Raw genomic sequence first — 16,811 nt, forward strand, 5'->3', positions numbered from 1 at the left:
CAACACATCCGTTGTGGCTAATGTACACCGATGAACTCCCAAACACGTCACAACAAACCCTAGAAAAGAGAAAAACACAAATTACTGCCATCATCATTTTTGGAAGGAATGAGAGAGTGTTTTTGATTGGTGATATGAATGGTAAAGTAGGGAATGTGAACGTGGATGGAATAGTTGGTGAGTGAGGTGTGCCTGCTGAGATAGATGAGAATGGCAGTGCGTTAGTGGACATTTGTGCTGGGAGGGGGTTGGTGATAGCCAATACCCTCTTCAGGCATAAAATGATCCACAGGTATACATGGCGAGTGATGAGAAGGGTGGGTGGTGAACTGAATGAAAGGAAGGCAATGATTGATTATGTGTGCGTGGATGAAAGGATGCAAAGATGTGTATTGGATGCAAGAGCTTATACAGGTTGGGGGAGTGGACTTTCTGACCACTACTTGGTGGTGGCTAGAATCAAGATCCAAATAAGATGGAGTAATAGAAGAAGGGAAGGACGGGAAGGAGTATTTGCAAGGAGAGTGGAAAGGTTGCAAGAGGATGAGAAAAAGGCAAAATATAAGAGAGAAGTGGAGGAACCATTGGGCAAATATGAATTGGAGCAGACGGGGGACGTGGAAGGTGTGTGCAGGATATTCACAGAAGAAATATGTGCAGCATGTGAGGTGGTGTGTGAGATGAAGAGAAGACGGAGGGGGTGCAAGGAACAGCGTGGTGGAATGAAGAGGTGAGACAGGCTGTGTCACAAAAGAAGGAAGCATATAATGAATGGATGAGAAATAGTGGCGTGGAAGAAATCGAGAAGCGGAAGAGAGAGTTATTTGTAGAAAGAAAGAGAGAGGTAAAAAGATTAGTAAGAGAGAGTAAGAAGAGAGTGGATGAGGAATTTGGAAGGAATTTGAGTATAAAGTGGAGGGACTGTAAGAAAATGTTCTGGAAAGAGGTGAAGAGAGTAAGACAGGGTGGAAGTGAAGTTAGAAGGGGAGTGAAAGATAAAAATGGTAGATTACTAGTGGAGAAGGGAAAAAAAGTGAGCAGATGGAGAGAACACTTTAAGGAATTGTTGAACATAGAGGATAGAAGTGATGCGAGTATAAGTGGCTGGGGAATGGCTGGGAGAAGGAGGGAGGTGAGAAGACAGGAAGAAATCAGTAGGATAGAAGTTGTGGAAGCAAAGAAGAAAGTTAAATTGGGGAAAGCCCCAGGAATTGATGGGATGTTTGGTGAAATGCTGAAGCATGGGGGAGAGATAGTAGTAGAATGGATGTGGAAGATGTACAGATTGGCCTGGGAGGAAGGTAGGGTTCCGGAGCATTGGAAGCCAGGTATAATTATTCCCTTGTACAAAGGAAAAGGGGAAAAAGAAGTGTGTGGTAATCATAGAGGCATTTGTCTTCTTAGCATAATAGGAAAAGTGTATGGTAGGATACTTATTGACAGAGTCAGGGAAATAACAGAGGAATTAGTTGGAGAAGAACAGGGAGGCTTTAGGAAGGGAAGAGGTTGTGTAGATCAGATATTCATTCTTAGATCTTTAGTGGAAAAATTTCTAGAGAAGGGAAAGAAGTTATATGCGGCCTTCATGGATTTGGAGAAAGCATATGACAGGGTGGATAGACAAGGATTGTGGAAAGTGTTAAGAATATATGGAGTAGATGGGAAGTTGTTGAATGCTGTGAAGAGTACGTATGATGGTGCTAAGGCTGCAGTGCGTGTGGATGGTGAACTGAGTGAATTTTTCTATTTGAAGGTTGGGTTCAAACAGGGATGTGTCATGTCTCCATGGTTGTTCAATCTGTACATGGATGGGGTAATAAAAGAGGTATAAGGTAGGGTAGTGGATGTTGGAGTGGCCCTGGTGAGAGAGGATAGTGTTTGGAAACTCCCTGTACTGTTGTTTGCAGATGATACTGTGTTGTTGAGTGAAGTTGAAGGGGAGCTGCAAGGTTTGGTGGATGAGTTTGGGAGAGTGTATAAGAAACGGAATATAAAGGTGAATGTAGGGAAGAGTATAGTGATGGTCTTTGAGAGAGGTGAAGTCAGTGAATGTACAGCGAGGTTGGATGGTGAGGAATTGGAAAATGTGAGTATGTTTAAGTACTTGGGTAGTGTGATGAGTAAGGATGGAGGTTTGGAGGGTGAAGTGCTTGAAAGGGTACAGCAGGGAAGAAAGGTTGCTGGTTCCTTGAAAGCAGTGACAAGAAACAGGGAAGTGAGCATGGAAGTGAAAAAGTTACTACATGACAGCATTGTGATACCAACTCTAACGAATGGAAGTGAAGCTTGGATGTTGTTGGAAGGGCACAAGTCAAGAGTGAGAGCAGTGGAAGTGAGTTATTTAAGAGGAGCCTGTGGAGTCACATGGAGAGACAGGCTGACGAATGAGGATATGAAGGAGCGTTGTGGTGTGGATGTTGATGTGATAGGAAGCGTTATTAGGAATACAGTGGGGTGGTTTGGCCATGTGGAGAGGATGGAGGGTGAAAGACTGACGAAGAGAGTGTATGTGAGTGAGGTGGAGGGGGGAGAGGGAGGGGGAGGCCGAGTATGAGATGGAGAGATGGGGTGGAGAGGTATATGAGAGAGGGGTGTGTGAATTGGGAGCAGGACAGTGAAATGGCGGGGGATAAGGCGACGTGGAGGCGATTTGTTTGTGGCCACCCCGAACAGGATTGAGGCGTCTGGCAATAGATAGATAGATAGTTCTTTTCTTTTTTTTATTCTTGAGTAGACGTCTGAATCAGAATTCTTACTCCAACAGGTAGGAATATGTAAATCAAAAACTTGTTGATCCCTTCTGAGGCAAGTAACATACTTGGTCCGTAGGCAGAGTAAAATTTCAAAGGTGTCCCCAGGCTGTAAGAAAATTTGTGGTCTGTTTTTTGCACAGTTTGCCTAAGGACCTCTATCATGTCCTACATATGACGGTGTGGTTGTAGTCACAATAAAATATCATAAAACATATATTCTGACCAAGAAGGTAACTTTGTAAACCTTAAGAATGATATGGCTGGCAATGTTAATGTGGATCAGTTGTTTGTGTCTGCTTCTTTGTGCTGCTCGTGGAAGGCAGCTGTACCAAATGCCTGGAGTAGTTTGTGTTTGTGTGGGTATGATATGAATGTTCATGTGCAATCAGTGGCAAAAATAGACCTACTGTTCCACTGCATCTAGTTTACACTGAAGGTATGTTGTCACAATTTTCTTTGTCAAAAATGAATAAACAGAACCATCAACGAGCACAAGAAGAAAATCTTATGCTAACTTAGGATTACTAATATGCAGAAGAAAAAAGAGAACACGTAGAATATCAGGTATATTTTATTTCTACAGTTGTATTACCATGGTTGTTGAAAGAATTTTTTTCCTAGAAAAGCTGCAGCACCAATTAGAACCGATAGCGTAAGCAAAGTTTGTCGGTACACACACACACACACACACACACACACACACACACACACACACACACACACACACAAGTATGTATATTGTTACATAGCCTATGATTTCATCATCCTTTGTGTAATTTTAACGCACAGTTGCTGCATGTTTGATCACGAGCGTGTTCTGCCTCAGTTCCCCCCTTCTACCGTATAGTAGAGTAAGTCGTTCTCTCTGTTATCCAGAGCGGGATTTTCAGCTCTTTGTCCCCATGGCTTCAATTGCGCGTCCTTCTTACAAGTTGTATCATGCTCTGCTGGCCTCTATATAATGAGCTCAGTCTCTGCATCATTGCCACTTAGATCTGCTCCTCATTTTGCTCACATCTCTGTCCTCCCCTGTACAGTTATTATTATTGTGAGTGCTCAAGAAATCTCCAAACATCTAGCAGCTGTGTGTAATTTGAGTATTACTGTTATTGCATTTTTTCTTGTACTGTGTAGCATAAGGTTAATTCTTAGGCCTAGTGAGGTTTTTGATTGATGTTGGGTTATGTCAGTCATTTTTGATAATAGTTTCTATCTGTAATAATTTATCTGGCATTAACTGAGTATTATCTGGTATCTCATTTTATCAGGGCTGACTTAGATAAATTTACTCTTGCTAATTTCGTGTTAATAGAGGCTATTGCAGTTAACCATATATTTAACCTGTTTATTTTGCCATTACATTATCCTTATGAGTCCTGAATGTTTTGTTGTTAGTTTGTGCATTAAACTTTAACTTGTAATTTTACCTAACTCTTTTGTTTTGAACCTGGAACTTTACGGGACAGTAGTGACTCTTAGTATTCTCACTTAAAGTGTACGTTATCTTTCTCTGTTCCGTAACATAAATTTGACGACCTCTTATCAGGATATTCAGGATATTATCATAAGGATATTGCTTGATATTTTGTGACTGTTACTTATTAATTATGTCTACTATTACTACACTTGATGAAGCCAAAGATTTTTTGTCAAATGTGCAAACAGTGTGTGATATAGAAAACAGAACAAAGAATGAACTTAAGATTGTTGCTCAACAATTGGGATTTGTTGTTCGCTCTCATCAGTCTAAAGATCAAATTCTTGCCACGATTAATGAAAGCTTGTTTAATGTAACTCCTCCAAATGAGCAAACGCAGATTGAATTAGCTAAGTTACAGCTAGCCCTGCAGGAGTCTCGCGTTAAGGAGGCACAGATACAGGCTGAGGCACAAGTTGAACTTGCCAGGATTCAGGCAGACCATGAGTATCGCATGAAACAACGTGGAATTGGATCATCTAGCTCTGATGATTTTGATGTGGCTAAAAATGTTAAACTTGTCCCTCCTTTTAATGAATCTGATTTAACAAAGTATTTTCAGTTGTTTGAGAGGGTAGCTACAGGTTTTAATTGGCCCAAAAAGTATTGGCCAGTACTCCTTCAAACTGTTCTCACCGGTAAAGCTCAAGTAACTTATGCATCTTTGCCTCAGGATCAATCTGATAATTATGATGTAGTTAAGAGCTTGATTCTTAAGGCCTATGAGCTTGTTCCTGAAGCCTATAGAGTAAAATTTAGGACAACTTACAAGCAAGATAAGCAATCCCATGTTGAGTATGCAAAAATCAAAGAAGATCTGTTAGAGCAGTGGTTAAATTCTAAGAATGTGGATTCTGATTTTGACAAATTTAAGCAGATGATTTTGCTGGAGGACTTCAAAAGGTGTATTTATAAAGATGTAAGCCTATATCTTGATGAGAAAAAGATAGATAATTTGTCTGATGCTGCAGTTTTAGCTGATGAATATGTTCTCACTCACAAGAGATATTCTAAAGAAAAAGGGAAAGCTGAGAGTAAGTACGTTGCCTCTACTCAGAGTACAGGCAACAGGAAAGAGAATAAAGATGATGTTTCTCAGGAAGTAAATACCAGCTTCACCTCTAGATTTCAGAAAAGTAAATGTACTTATTGTAGTAAGCTTGGTCATACTACGGAGAGATGTTTCAGGAGACAGCGTGATGTGAACAAAAAGGAGTCTTTAAATATTCAGTCAATTGGTCTAGTGTCCACTCTTGAGAGTTCCCAGAATTCTTTAACTGAGTTAACTGAACCTGCTTTGAGGGGTAACTTAAATTCTCATGATGCAGCTCCTCTTTTGAGCAGTAACGTGGGTGACACTCTCAAGAGTTCATGTGCTAATTTCCTGTCTGATGGCTTTGTCAGTCCTCTGGACAGTAATGACAGGAAATTAGTTAAAATGTATCGTGATACAGGTGCTTGCCAATCCCATATGCTGACCAGTGTTCTAGGCTCTAATGTTAATTCCTCTGATGAAACTGTAATCTTACAAGGTGTAGGGAATAGTTACTTCTCTGTCCCTCTGTGCAGAGTGAATTTAGAGTCTGGTTTTGTTAATGGTTCCGTTATGGTTGGGTTGGTTGAGACACTCCCAATGTCAGGTGTAACTTTCTTACTTGGAAATGATATTGGTGGAAGTCAAGTGTGTCCAGCTCCTCAGTTGTCTAGTGAGCCAGTGGCTGTGTCCCAGGATTGTGATGTCCCTGATGTGTTCCCTGCATGTGCTGTCACTAGGGCTAAGTCTAAAGTTACTGGTGATTTAGAGGATAATGATGATGATGATGTTATCCTAGCTGACACTTTTCTGCTAATTTGGACCACTCACCAGATAAGGCAGTACCCCGTAGTGTTGATAATTTGTCTCGTCAAGAGTTGGTTGAGTTGCAGGTTGCTGACCCTGAGTTGAAAGGTCTAGCTAACTCTGCTTACAGTGAAGAAGAGTCAGCCGGTGCTTCTACTTGTTATTATGTAAAGTCAGGAGTACTTATGAGGAAGTGGAGACCCCCAACAGCATCAGCCGACTGTGAATGGGAGGTTGTACATCAAGTTGTCATCCCTCGGGTTTGTAGGCAGGATATCATTAGAGTGGCTCATGATTCCAGTTTGGCAGGACACCTTGGAGTGAGGAAGACTGTGGCACGCATTTTGAAACACTTCTACTGGCCAGGTATCTTCAGGGATGTTTCCTGGTATTGTAAGTCTTGTCACACCTGTCAAGTTGTGGGGAAGTGTAATCAGACCGAAAAGGTTGCACCTCTAGTTCCCATTCCTCCTTTTGAGGCGCCTTTCTCTCCATGTGTTGGTGGATATTGTGGGCCCTCTTCCTAAGACTTCTTCAGGATTTTCTTATGTGTTGACCATGATTGATATGGCTACTCGTTATCCTGAAGCCATTCCACTTAGAAATATCTCAGCAAAGAACATGGTTAAGGAAATGCTAGGGTTCTTCACAAAGTTTGGTCTGCCCAAGGAGGTACAGTCAGACCGGGGAAGTAATTTCATGTCGAATGTTTTCAAGCAGTCTCTGAAAGAGTTGGGCATCACCCAGATCATGTCTTCAGCTTACCATCCCCAGACCGAAGGAGCGTTGGCGAGATATCATCAAACACTCAAATCGATGCTCAAGAAATACTGTTTGGAACATCAGAAAGACTGGGATAAAGGTCTTCCATTTGTTGTGTTTGCCGCAAGAGAATCTCCGAATGAATCACTGGGCTTCTCACCTTTTGAACTACTGTTTGGCCATGAAGTAAGAGGACCCCTTAAGCTACTCAAGGAATGCTGGCTGTCGGAGGAAGATGACGTCAACCTGCTGGAGTATGTGATGAAGTTCAAAGAACGGCTGTCCACTGTTTTACAGCTGGCGAGAGAGAATTTAGGAGCTGCTCAGGAGAAGATGAAGACTTGTTATGATAAGAAGTCCAGGTTACGCCACTTTCAGCCAGGAGATCAGGTTTTGATTCTGCTACCAGTGCATGGGCAACCTCTTCAAGCCAAGTTTAGTGGTCCTTATTTCGTGGAGAAGAAACTCAGTGATGTCAACTATGTCATCGCCACACCAGATCGTAGAAAGAACAAGCAACTATGTCACATCAACATGCTAAAGTTATATCACAGGCGGGACGAAAATAATCCAGTCTGCACTGTAGCTGTTCCACCCGAGTCTGCAAGTGAAGCTCTCCCATGCAGTATGAGCCTGAGTGATAGTTTGGGGAAGAATCCTGATATCATGAATGATCTCCAGACTAAGCTTTCTCATCTACCTCCCGAGGAAAGGCAGGAGTTTTCGCCATTACTGCAGGAGTACCCGCAAGTGTTCCGTGCTACTCCAGGAACAACCACTGTGTTGATGCATGATGTCGATGTTGGAGACGCAAAGCCAATTAAATTGCCTCCTTACCGTGTGAACCCAGTGAAAGTTCCTCTCATCCAGAAGGAGCTTGGCTACCTGTTGGACCACAAGATGATTGAGCCCTGTCAGAGCGAGTGGAGTTCTCCTGTCACTCTAGTCCCTAAGCCAGGTGGGTCACAGCGGCTTTGCATTGACTACAGACGTGTTAATCAGATAACCAAAACAGACACTTACCCTCTCCCTCGAGTGGAAGATTGCCTAGACAAGATCGGAAAGGCTAGGTACATAAGTAAGTTTGATTTGTTAAAGGGATACTGGCAAGTACCTATGACTGAACGTGCTAGGGAGATCTCATTTTTTGTAACATTAGGAAAGACCTTTGCCTGGTCTGTAATGCCATATACAGATTGTTTTAGAGTAATAAGAAATTTCCTTTGTAAATTTCTTTTTTCTTTGTGGGGAGGTGTTACATAGCCTATGATTTCATCATCCTTTGTGTAATTTTAACGCACAGTTGCTGCATGTTTGATCACGAGCGTGTTCTGCCTCAGTTCCCCCCTTCTACCGTATAGTAGAGTAAGTCGTTCTCTCTGTTATCCAGAGCGGGATTTTCAGCTCTTTGTCCCCATGGCTTCATTTGCGCGTCCTTCTTACAAGTTGTATCATGCTCTGCTGGCCCCTATATAATGAGCTCAGTCTCTGCATCATTGCCACTTAGATCTGCTCCTCATTTTGCTCACATCTCTGTCCTCCCCTGTACAGTTATTATTATTGTGAGTGCTCAAGAAATCTCCAAACATCTAGCAGCTGTGTGTAATTTGAGTATTACTGTTATTGCATTTTTTCTTGTACTGTGTAGCATAAGGTTAATTCTTAGGCCTAGTGAGGTTTTTGATTGATGTTGGGTTGTGTCAGTCATTTTTGATAATAGTTTCTATCTGTAATAATTTATCTGGCATTCACTGAGTATTATCTGGTATCTCATTTTATCAGGGCTGACTTAGATAAATTTACTCTTGCTAATTTCGTGTTAATAGAGGCTATTGCAGTTAACCATATATTTAACCTGTTTATTTTGCCATTACATTATCCTTATGAGTCCTGAATGTTTTGTTGTTAGTTTGTGCATTAAACTTTAACTTGTAATTTTACCAAACTCTTTTGTTTTGAACCTGGAACTTTACGGGACAGTAGTGACTCTTAGTATTCTCACTTAAAGTGTACGTTATCTTTCTCTGTTCCGTAACAATATATATATATATATATATATATATATATATATATATATATATATATATATATATATATATATATATATATATATATATATAATGCGAGGAAGAAGGACCGCAAAAAGTTCCTTCAAAGAAAAACAAACAAAAATAATACAAAAGAGAGCCAAATTCAAGATCTATTCATTTCGAGATGCCTGGACACACTGCGTTTGAAAGACTGGAAATCATAGGAAGTAGGAAATACAGACAGACGGAGACAGTTCCAGAGTTGACCTGTTACATAAATAAAGGATTGGGAGTAACGGTTAACTCTTGCACTAGAGAGTTGGACAGAAAAGGGATGAGAGTTTTATGCTAGACGGGTGCCACGCACCCATCGTAGAGGTGGAGGGATGCAAGTAGACAGTTCAGAGGAGCAGTGACCATTGCAGTAGCGATAGAAAAGAGATAAAGAGGCAACAGTGCAGCGAAGAGACAGAGGTTGAAGGGAGCCAGTAAGAGGAGGAGAGCTGATGAAACGAATAGCCTTTGACTCCACTCTATTGAGAAGAGTTGTATGTGGGGAGCCTGCCCACGCATGAGAGCTGTACTCTAAGCAGGGGAGAATAAAACCCGTGAATAAATTAACAATTGTGCAGGGGTAAAGAAGGAACAGAGTCAGCTTAGCACACCTAATCTCTTGGAAGCAGATTTTACAAGAGATGCAATATGATCTTTCCAAATTAAGTTCCATGTGAATGAAACCCCAAGCATGTTCAAAGATGATGCAGAATTGAGCTGGATATTATTAAACATTAATGGGTACTCCTGTGGAAGACTTTGACTGGTTGATAGGTGTAAAAACTTAGTCTTTGATGCATTAAAAATAACAAGATAATTTTTTACCCCAGTCAGAGAAACGAGCCAAGTCAGACATTAGATGTGCCGTAGCCTCATCTCTTGTTTGTTGAAGTAACTGCTGAGATGGACGTTGCGGAAACTGAATGGAAAGGTGAAGGGTGGAATCATAAGTGTACGAGTGGATAGGATTAGATGTACAGCTTAGATCATTGATGAATAAAAGAAAGAGAGTTGGTGATAGGACAGAGTCATCAGGAACACCACTGTTGATAGATCTAGGAGAAGAACGATGGCCATCTACAACAGCAACTATAGAACGACCAGAAAGGAAACTATAGATGAAGGTACAGAGAGGGATAGAAACAGTAAGAAGGCAGTTTGGAAATTATATATTTATGTCAAACTCGATCGAAAGCCTTTGAGATGTCAGGTGCAATGGCAAACATTTCTCCAAAGTCCCGAAAGGAGAATGACCAGGAGTCTGAAAGGTAGGTGAGAATATCGCAAGTAGAGCGGCCTTGACAGAAACCATACTGACGATCAGAAAGAAGGTTGTAATAGGAAAGATGCTTTAAAATTTGTCTGTTAAGAATAGACTCGATAACTTTTGAGACACTGGATTTTAAGCAATGGGACGATAGTTAGAGGGTTGGGAATGGTCACCCTTCTTTGGGACTGGCTGAATGAGAGCAAACTTCCAGCAAGAAGGAAAAGTAAAAGTTGAAAGACAAAGGCAAAAGAGTTTACTTAGGCAGGGTGTAGGCACAGAAGCACAGTTTTTGAGGACAACAGGAGGGACCCCATCAGACCCATACGCCTTGTTCGTATTAAGACCAGTGATGGCAGAAAATACATCAGCTGAAGAAATTTTAATATCAGCCATGAGCAACTCAGAGGGGGAAAGTGATGGAAGAACAGCACTGGAATCGTCTAAGGAGAAAGTCTGAGTCAAGAGATCTGCTTTATAGTAGAAGAAATAACTACAGAACCATCAGAGTAGAAAAGAGGAGGGAAGGATGATGAGGTAAAGTTGTGAAAAAGGTTTTTGGTAAGGTGCCAGAAGGAGCGGGAAGAATTCAATTGGAGATTTGAGAGCATTTAGTACTAATGAAATTATTTTTAGTAGAGTGACGAACAGAACTAGCACAATTCCGGGAAGAAACATAAAAAATATGTGATTCAGAGGTGGGTTGGCTCCGGTACCTTTTATAGGCCCTCCCCTTGTTGCAGACAGCATTAGAACAAGCGTGATTAAACCTAGGCTATCTTGCATTAGTCAAAGGATATGAGAAAGGAATGTATGCTTTCATGCCCGAGAGAATACCATCCATAACGCACAAGGCACACTCAGATGGCTCCCGGACATGGAAGCAATAATCAATCAATGCAAAATCAAAGAAGTACTGCCTGAGGGCCTCCTTATCTGCAACAGCAAAGTGCCACAGACGACGTTTCTTTGGAGGGTCCACAGGTCGTACCGAAGCTATAGGACAGTTTAAGGTAATAAGGTTATGATCGGAGTAGCTCAACAGAGTGAAAGATTAACAATGTAAGCAGAAGGATTAGTTGTAAAGAAGAGGTCAAGCATGTTGGAGCTCTCTCCAAGGCGGTCAGGGATACGGGTAGGGTGCTGTACAAGCTGCTCTAGGTCATTAAGGATAGAAAAGATGTAGGTTTGTTCACCAGGTGGATCTGTGAAAGGAGAGGAGAGCCAAAGGTGGTGGTGAACATTGAAATCTCTTAGAATGGAGATTTCAGAGAATGGAGAAATGGATAGAATGTGTTCCATTGTAGAAGTAAGATAGTCGAAGAATTTTTGATAGAAGAATTAGGAGATAAATAGATGCACAAATATATTTAGTCAGAGAATGACAGGAGAGCCAAAACCATAGAGTAGACAGTTCAGAAGAATCAAGTTCAGGAACACGAGCAAGATAGGTGGTTGCCTACATATACACAACATTCACCTTTGGCTTTAAAATGAGTATAAAGTAGGAGGATACAGAATAGAGTTTTCTGTCAGTTGCCTCAGACACCTGAGTCTCGTAATATATATACAGTATATATATATATATATATATATATATATATATATATTATATATATATATATATTGTTACATAGCCTATGATTTCATCATCCTTTGTATAATTCTAACGTACAGTATGCTGCATGTTTGATCACGATTCGCCTCGTGGCTTCCATACTGACCAGGCTTGCGTCTTCTACCTCACTCCCCCCTTCTCCCCCTTATAGCAGAGTAAGTCGTTCTTTCTGTTGTTCAGAGCAGGAGTGTCAACTCTTCGTCCTCTGTGCCCTCATTTGCGCGTCCTTCTTACAAGTTGAATCAAGCTCTGCCGGCCTCTATATAATGAGCTCAGTCTCTGCATTAATTGCCACTTAGATCTACTCCTCATTTGATTCACATCTCTGTCCTCCCCCGTATAGTGTATTATCTTTGTGAGTGCTCAGGAAGTCTCCAACCATCTACCTGCTGTATAATTTGAGTATAAATGTTGTTATCATTTTTCTTGTACTGTATGGCCTAAGGTGTTGGTTCGTGGGCCTGGTAAGGATTTTGTGATTCATGTGCAGTTTTTGATGTCAGCCATTATTAATAATATTTTGTATCTGTAATAATATATCTTGCATTAACTGAGCATTATCCGGTTTTCTCATTTTATCAGGGCTGCCTTAGATAAATTTACTCTTGCTAATTTCGTGTTAATAGAGGCTATTGCAGTTAACCATATATTTAACCTGTTTTTGCCATTACATTATCCTTATGAGTCCTGAATGTTTAGTTGTTAGTTTGAGCATTAAACTTTAACTTGTAATTTTACCTAACTCTTTTCTTTTGAACCTGGAACGTTGCGGGACAGTAGTGATTTTAGTATTCTCACTTGAAGTGTTCATTATCTCTCTCTGTTCCGTAACATAAATTTGGCGACCGGTTATCAGGATATTCAGGATATTATCATAAGGATATTGCTTGATATTTTGTGACTGTGATTTATTCATGATGTCTACTATTACTACGCTTGATGAAGACAAAGATTTTTTGTCAAATGTGCAAACAGTGTGTGATGCAGAAAACAGAACAAAGAATGAACTTAAGCTTGTTGCTCAAAATTTGGGAATTGCTGTTCACTCTCATCATTCTAAAGATCAAATTGTTGGCATGATTAATAAAAGCTTGTTTGATGTAACTCCTCCAGATGAGCAAACGCAGATTGAAATAGCTAAGTTACAGCTAGCCCTGCAGGAGGCTCGTGCTAAGGAGGCTGAGTTTCAGGCACGTGTTAAGGAGGCTGAGTCTCAGGCTCGTATTCAGGAGGCACAGGCACAGGCTGAATCTCAGGCTCGTATTCAGGAGGCACAAATTGAACTTGCTAGGATTCAGGCAGACCATGAGTATCGCATGAAACAAAGTGGAACTGGATCATCTAGCTCTGATGATTTTGATGTGGCTAAAAATGTTAAACTTGTCCCTCCTTTTAATGAATCTGATTTAACAAAGTATTTTCAGTTGTTTGAGAGGGTTGCTACAGGTTTTAATTGGCCCAAAAAGTATTGGCCAGTACTCCTCCAAACTGTTCTCACCTGTAAAGCTCAAGTAACTTATACATCTTTGCCTCAGGATCAATCTGATAATTATGATGTAGTTAAGAGCTTGATTCTTAAGGCCTATGAGCTTGTTCCAGAAGCCTATAGAGTAAAATTTAGGACAACTTATAAGCAAGATAAGCAATCCCATGTTGAGTATGCAAAAATCAAAGAAGATCTGTTAGAGTAGTGGTTAAATTCTAAGAATGTAAATTCTGATTTTGATAAATTTAAGCAGATGATTTTGCTGGAGGACTTCAAAAGGTGTATTAATAAAGATGTAAGCCTATATCTTGATGAGAAAAGAATAGATAATTTGTCTGATGTTGCAGTTTTAGCTGATATGTTCTCACTCACAAGAGACATTCTAAATAAAAAAAGGAAACCTGAGAGTAAGTACGTTGCCTCTACTCAGAGTACAGGTAACAGGAAAGAGAATAAAGATGATGTTTCTCAGGAAGTAAATACTAGCTCCGCCTCTAGATTTCAGAAAAATAATTGTACATATTGTAGTAAGCTTGGTCATACTACGGAGAAATGTTTCAGGAGACAGCGTGATGTGAACAAAAAGGAGTCTTTAAATATTCAGTCAATTGGCCTAATGTCCACCCTTGAGAGTTCCCAGAATTCTTTAACTGAGTTAACTGAACCTGCTTTGAGGGGTAGATTAAATTCTCATGATGAAGCTCTTCTTTTGAGGAGTAACGTGAGTGACACTCTCAAGAGTTCATGTGCTAATTTCCTGTCTGATGGTTTTGTCAGTCCTCTGGAGAGTAATGACAGGAAATCAGTTAAAATATATCGTGATACAGGTGCTTGCCAATCCCTTATGCTGACCAGTGTTCTATGCTCTAATGTTAATTCCTCTGATGAAACTGTAATCTTACAAGGTGTAGGGAATAATTACTTCTCTGTCCCTCTGTGCAGAGTGAATTTAGAGTCTGGTTTTGTTAATGGTTCCGTTATGGTTGGGTTGGTTGAAACACTCCCAATGTCAGGTGTAACTTTCTTACTTGGAAATGATATCGGTGGAAGTCAGGTGTGTCCAGCTCCTCAGTTGTCTAGTGAACCAGTGACTGCGACCCAGGATTGTGATATCCGTGAGGTGTTCTCTGCATGTGCTGTCACTAGGGCTAAGTCTAAAGTTACTTCTGACATAGAGGATAATGATGATGATGATGTCATCCTAGCTGACACTTTTCTTGCTTATTTGGACCACTCACCAGATGAGGCAGTACCCCGTAGTGTTGATAATTTGTCTCATCAAGAGTTCGTTGAGTTGCAGGTTGATGACCCTGAGTTGAAAGGTCTAGCTAACTCTGCTTGCAGTGGGGAAGAGTCAGCTGGTGCTTGTACTTGTTATTATATAAAGTCAGGAGTACTTATGAGTAAGTGGAGACCCCCAACAGCATCAGCCGACTGTGAATGGGAGGTTGTACATCAAGTTGTCATCCCTCGTGTTTGTAGGCAGGATATCATTAGAGTGGCTCATGATTTCAGTTTGGCAGGACACCTTGGAGTGAGGAAGAATGTGGCATGCATTTTGAAACACTTCTACTGACCAGGTATCTTCAGAGATGTTTTCTGGTATTGTAAGTCTTGTCACATCTGTCAAGTTGTGAGGAAGTGTAATCAGACCGAAAAGGTTGCACCTCTAGTTCCCATTCCTCCTTTTGAGGCGCCATTCACCCGTGTGTTGGTGGATATTGTGGGCCCTCTTCCTGAGACTTCTTCAGGATTTTCTTATGTGTTGACCCTGATTGATATGGCTACTCGTTATCCTGAAGCCATCCCACTCAGAAATATCTCAGTAAAGAACATGGTTAAGGAAATGCTAGGATTCTTCACCAAGTCTGGTCTGCCCAAGGAGGTACAGTCAGACCAGGGAAGTAATTTCATGTCAAATGTTTTCAAGCAGTCTCTGAAAGAGTTGGGCATCACCCAGATCACGTCTTCAGCTTCCCATCCCCAGACCCAAGGAGCGTTGAAGAGATAACATCAAACACTCAAATCGATGCTCAGGAAATACTGTTTGGAACATCAGAAAGACTGGGATAAATGTCTTCCATTCATTGTATTTGCCGCAGGAGAATCTCAAAATGAATCACTGGGCTTCTCACCCTTTGAACTACTGTTTGGTCAAGAAGTAAGAGGACCCCTTAAGCTGCTCAAGGAATGCTGGCTGTCGGAGGAAGATGACGTCAACCTGCTGGAGTATGTGATGAAGTTCAAAGAACGGCTGTCCACTGCTTTACAGCTGGCGAGAGAGAATTTAGGAGCTGCTCAGGAGAAAATGAAGACTTGGTATGATAAGAAGTCCAGGTCACGCCACTTTCAGCCAGGAGATCACGTTTTGATTCTGCTACCAGTGCATGGGCAACCTTTTCAAACCAAGTTTAGTGGTCCTTATTTCGTGGAGAAGAAACTCAGTGATGTCAACTATGTCATCGCCACACCAGATCGTAGAAAAAACAAGCAACTTTGTCACATGAACATGCGAAAGTTATATCACAGGCGGGACGAAAATAACCCAGTCTGCACTGTAGCTGTTCCACCCGAGTCTGCAAGTGAAGTTCTCCCATGCAGTATGAGCCTGAGTGATAGTTTGGGGAAGAATCCTGATATCATGAATGATCTCCAGACTAAGCTTTCTCATCTAGCTTCCGAGGAAAGGCAGGAGTTTTCGGCTTTACTGCAGGAGTATCCGCAAGAGTTCCGTGCCACTCCAGGAAGAACCACTGTGTTGATGCATGATGTCGATGTTGGAGACACAAAGCCAATTAAACTGCCTCCTTACCGTGTGAACCCAGTGAAAGTTCCTCTCATCCAGAAGGAGCTTGGCTACCTGTTGGACCATTAGATGATTGAGCCCTGTCAGAGCGAGTGGAGTTCTCCTGTCACTCTAGTCCCTAAGCTAGGTGGGTCACAGCAGCTTTGCATCGACTACAGACATGTTAATCAGATAACCAAAACAGACACTTACCCTCTCCCTCGGGTGGAAGATTGCTTAGACAAGATCAGAAAGGCTAGGTACATAAGTAAGTTTGATTTGTTAAAGGGATACTGGCAAGTACCTATGACTGAACGTGCTAGGGAGATCTCATGTTTTGTAACACTAGGAAAGACTTTTGCATGTTCTGTAATGCCATGTGGTATGAAGAATGCACGAGCCACATTTCAGAATCTCATGAATGTTGTAACAGAGGGTTTGGTAGGGTATGTTGTTTATATTGATGATGTATTAATCTTCAGTGACAACTGGAAAGATCACCTATGCCATGTCAGTAAATTTCTTGAGCGTTTGGTTCAGGCTAATCTTGTAGCTAATTTATCAAAGTGTGAGTTTGGTCAAGCTAAAGTTCAGTACCTTGGGTACGTAATTGGTGATGGACCCGTTGCACCACCAGGAGCTAAGGTTCAGGTTATAAGTGATCTTCCCAGACCTAAAAGTAGGAAAGAGCTACAAAGATTTTTGGGAATGGTAGGTTATTACAGGAGATTTGTTCTTA

The sequence above is a fragment of the Coenobita brevimanus genome, chromosome 12 (assembly GCF_032717465.1).
Source record: "Coenobita brevimanus isolate Jiangsu-jjx chromosome 12, ASM3271746v2, whole genome shotgun sequence".
Taxonomy (NCBI): domain Eukaryota; kingdom Metazoa; phylum Arthropoda; class Malacostraca; order Decapoda; family Coenobitidae; genus Coenobita; species Coenobita brevimanus.